Here is a 4,067-nt window from a genome sequence, read left to right on the forward strand (position 1 = left end):
AGTTGCAACTTCCTTGTCAAAGTCTTCCTAGGCGGGACGTCGATTTCACTCCTACTGCGCCTCAGACATGGACTCCTTGATGTTGGGAAGAACCTGCATGGCTGCTTCGGATCTTCTTGCAGATGGACGTCTGAACTTCGCCCGCCCTTCCCCAGGCTGCCATGGGCGCCTGGAAGCAGGGACCTGCAGCACGTTAGCCCACCACATATTGCACTAGATGCAAGATTAGGTGCCCCAACCAAAAATTATACATTGCAAATACTCAAGAAGGTCCTTGACCACAGAGAACACAAAAAAACACACACATATACACGCGCGCACACGCGCGCACGCAAACACGTTATATAGCTACCTGACTCCCTCGATTTGACCTGTAAAAAGCTGCTGTTATATGAAAAGTGCTCTGATGCTCAAAGAAGCGAAATGGGCTCTTTGACTGCTGTTGGGATAGTAAAATGCAGCAATTATTATGGTTCAATGAGCCCCCGGGGCTCTGGGTCCCTGTGACACTGCACCTGCTGCACCAATGGCGGCCACACTTCTGGAGTCCCATTGGCCCATGGCCATTCTGCTTTTTACCGAGGCATGCACAAGGGCCAAGAGTCCCACTGGGAGCGTGCACCCCAGGAATTAAGGGGCAGGATAGACAAACCCCTGGGCACTGGTTGGGAGAGACCCCGCCATGGACCGTGGCACCTTGGACCGCACCCCCTGCGGAGGCTCTCTCACCCTCATACTGGTGGAGGGCACAGTCTTGCTCTTTGTAGTCAAATACTTCAATAAAACGAAGTATTAAAAGCCATGATGTATGGTATATGAAGAATATAGATCTAACATTTAAGTTTCTGGCAGCTGGAAATGTGAATGATTTTATTGAGCTCCCACGTATGGTGTGATCCAAGGCGTACTCTGTAACCTCTGGGTGGCATCAAAGACTGACCTCTGGCACAGATGCCATCAACCACAGTGAACCTCGTGCACTGTATTCACGGCTTCACCTTTGAAACAGAGGGTGACGTGTGATCAACGGCAGAGGGACGCAGCCGGGGCTTTTTTAAGAGCTTTACTCCAATCTATGAAATTTTGATGATGGCATCCTTCCTGGTGCAGAGAAGCTGTAGATGTGTGAATACACGGGCGCGTTAGGGATACACAGGTTTTGTCTTTCCAGCATTTGTGTTTGCTTTTTATAAAAAAAATAAAGTCACAACAAGCAGAGGATGCACAGGAACATACAACAGATGCATACATTCAGACGAAGAGCTGGAACCCGCGCTATAGGGTGATGGGGCCAGTATTGGGGTCATCTGTGCAGCCAATGCTGCTGCGGCAGCGCGCTCAGGCGTGCAAGCTTTGAGGAGGTCCACCTTAGACCATGGACGGCACGATCAGGAGGCGCTGCTCAGTACCTCCTCGTCCGTCTTCCCGTCCCATCCTCACGCAAGAGCAGTTCGCCCGCTCCAAAGAAACGAAAACCAAGCTGAGGTCAAAACACTTCCCCCAATATGGCGCTGCCTCCTCAGCATGCATAAAGGGGGAAGCACGTCACCAGGACATCCTGAGAGTACAAAAGAACCTCATAAGAAAGAAACGACAAAGCAAATCACCATAAACAGAGACCAGGGAGGGAGGGACGGACTCAGGAAGGGAACAGGAAGAGCAGGACTCGGAGCAATGAAGATTGACCGTGAGTAACCGGGCAAGAGTCAGGAAAGCCTCCTGCAGACAGCTGAAACTGACTACACAAGGGGCCGCAGCTTTTTACACTACCTCCGATCAACAGCATGAGCACGCCCCCCCCCCAACACCCACGAAAGGCGGTAACTTGGCCAAGCAATATGTGGTGTTGGGAGAAACCAAGTGAAGAACTGGACTTTTACATCTGACTTGGGCCAGGTGGAAGGTCCGCACTACCACTGCAAAGCACCCCGCAAAGACAACCCAAGCGTACACTAAACCCCGACAGGTGTGGGCGGCAGGTCTCAGCCAACATTAGAAAAATCGCTCTATCCCCCTTATATGCACTGCCAGGTTCCAAATGGAAATCAAAATTCAACCATTGAATCAAAAATTGTTCAGCTTATTGCTTCAATAAGATTTTTTTTCTCTCTTCAAAATGGCTTTTTTTCAAAATCAGTGCTCCAATAGGTTCACAGCACATACTAGTGGACACTACATATGTATCCAGAGTGTGCTCAATACGTTTTTACACGTGTCCCAAATGCATTGCACGCCAACAAACCTACCCTAATTTAACGGAACCCCAGTGAGGCTGGAGCAATTTTGAGCGGTGCGTGATCCAGGGATATATCAATTGTATACTTTCCAGGTCTCAACCAACCACACACTCATTCCATGCCACACTTATTGCAAAGGGGCAGAGCATGTCCATGCCCCCAACAGAAGCACTGACCACGTGGGAAGACAGCCAAACTGCACCAACGCACAAGCAGATTATGTAATTTGCGAATGGTGTTACACGATTACACAGCGTAACATATCATTAATAACAGACACGGAGCAGAGATTACACCTACATGTGTGTTGCAGTTTCCCTTGTACAGGTGCTCATGGTTTGGGCGACTTTACATATATATCGTTGTGTTAGAGGCCCTGCTTATGGAGTGCACCTTTGATGGTAATTGGCTGTGAGGTGCACACTGAGCACGGTGCACCATTTCTGGGTGCATAAGTGGGCACAGTGGGTGCGAGCCCCCATTCTATCATATGGCCCCACATGCCTAGTCATAGCTGGGATGTAGAAGGATTGATTATCTGGGGCAAGAGCTGAGGATCATGAGGTCTGTGTCACCAGTTGTGCAACATCAATAGTGAGCTGTGACTTCAGAGAGTGTGTTGTGTGAACAAATCAGCAAAAATCTAACTTATGATAACGCCATGACTAACTCAGCAAGGAAATCTGACATCACTCCCGGTGTACAAAGGTCAGAGGGAGGCTTATGCAATATTTACTCAACTTAAGCATTGCAGCATGTCGTTGACGTGCTTTATGAATGGAGGAGCAAAGCGGAGGAAACATAGTTAGCTTTCTAGGTGAAGGTGGTAGACTGCTTCCACTTCATTCTAAAACCCATTCAGCTGAATCCACGAAAGAGAGAGAGCAGGAAGCTGCACACTGTAAAAATATTTTAGAAATCCTTAATCAAATAGAAATTCCCATATTCTTAATTTTCAATTATGCAATTTTTAGTGTCCCTGCTTCCAAATAATTCTAACAGCATACGTAGAAAAAATACGGATTATTAAAATTGCATGAATGCTATGTATTTTTTACATTTTAGCTCTTGTTTATTTATGGTCAGTGTATTGCTCTGATAATCAGTTAATAATCTTCAAATTCCATTTAAATCCGAAGCCTTTTGACTCTATCATGCCCTGGCCTGCTTTGACTTTGCAGCTCTCCTCATCACATTTCGTTCTGTTAGCGTGCTTGTTGATTTCCTTAATTGTTTTGTGGATTTTTGTTGGACTCTCAGGGGCAGATTTATGACGTCTGGCGCATCTCTGCTAATCAGCAGAGATGCGCCAGAAGAGTTGCGACGCATCTGCCCACCCGTGCTCCACCATTGATGCGCCGCATTTACAATGCGGCGCACCGTGGCACTCGGATGGGCAGATGCGTGACGCATCTCCTGTCGGAAAGGCGGCGCATTGCTGGAGTTGCGTCGAAAGCGCGACGCAGCTCCAGCAAGGCTCGGGGGTGCCCTATCCCTTACATGCTGCGTCAATCCTTACGCCTGCTTCAAGCAGGCGCAGGGTTTTGACGCAGCATGGCCTTAAAAGTGACTGAGTGAAATCTTGTAGATTTCACTCAGTCACTTTTAGGAGGCGTTCCTGCGCCGGAACGCCCCCACCTGCCCTGGAACGCCTACATGTGGCGCAGGGCTTTACAACGTGGCGCATCTGCCAGATGCGTCACGTTGTAAATACCCCGCAGCATGGCGCAGGATTTGCGCCGCCGCTGCGTCACAAAAGTGACGCAACGGCAGCGTAAATGAGGCGCAAGGGGCTCATAAATCTGCCCCTCTGTTTCTTCCAGCATCACA

Source organism: Triturus cristatus, chromosome 2_2 (genome assembly GCF_964204655.1).
Source record: "Triturus cristatus chromosome 2_2, aTriCri1.1, whole genome shotgun sequence".
Lineage (NCBI taxonomy): Eukaryota > Metazoa > Chordata > Amphibia > Caudata > Salamandridae > Triturus > Triturus cristatus.